The sequence below is a fragment of the Orycteropus afer genome, unplaced genomic scaffold, assembly GCF_000298275.1.
Source record: "Orycteropus afer afer isolate SDZICR_OR568_19922 unplaced genomic scaffold, OryAfe1.0 scaffold00122, whole genome shotgun sequence".
NCBI lineage: Eukaryota > Metazoa > Chordata > Mammalia > Tubulidentata > Orycteropodidae > Orycteropus > Orycteropus afer.
The window spans coordinates 7301623-7302317 of NW_006921709.1; positions in this window are offsets into that span (position 1 = coordinate 7301623).

Genomic DNA, 695 nt, shown 5'->3' on the forward strand with positions numbered 1-695 from the left:
TCTTTTCCCCGTACCTGGTTGAAATTTTTTTTTTTTTTAATTTAATTGTATTTTTTTTTCTTCTGCCTTTTTTCTTGTGGTTAACCTCATTCCTTATTTTTCTTTTAGCATTTTTCCCATTTTCTTCCTTCATTATTCTCCTTCTCTACTTTTTTTTTCTCTTAGTCCCCTATCCCCAGATATTGCATGTTTTCTTGTTTTTTCTTCTTCTTTTTCACTTTTTTCTTTTTTTGGTTACTGTTCCTGTGTGATTACATGGTGTGTTTTTTGTCCATGGGCTTTTAGTTTTTTGTAATTGTAATTTGTGTCTCAATTGTAATTTGTGTCTAACTGAGTGGGAGACAATAACAGTCCCCATAAGACACAACTACACCCACATCTCCTGCAACTTCACTTACTGAGTGAGAGCCACTTCCTACTTCTCCACCAATGGGCCAATGATAAAAAGCCAACAAAAAGAGCCTGAATCACCCTTGGCTGCTCTTTACAAACAGTTAACAGAGATCTAAATGCAACAATGCCACGATGCCTCAGAGACAACAAACCATCACAGTCCACACAAAGAAGCAGGATAAAGTGGTAGAAACAAGGGAGTAGGATACAGACCCAGAACACATTCCTGAGGAAGAAGCAGTATTGGAACTCTCTGATAAGGAATTCAAAAGAATTATCTTTAGGTATCTTCAAAGGATTGA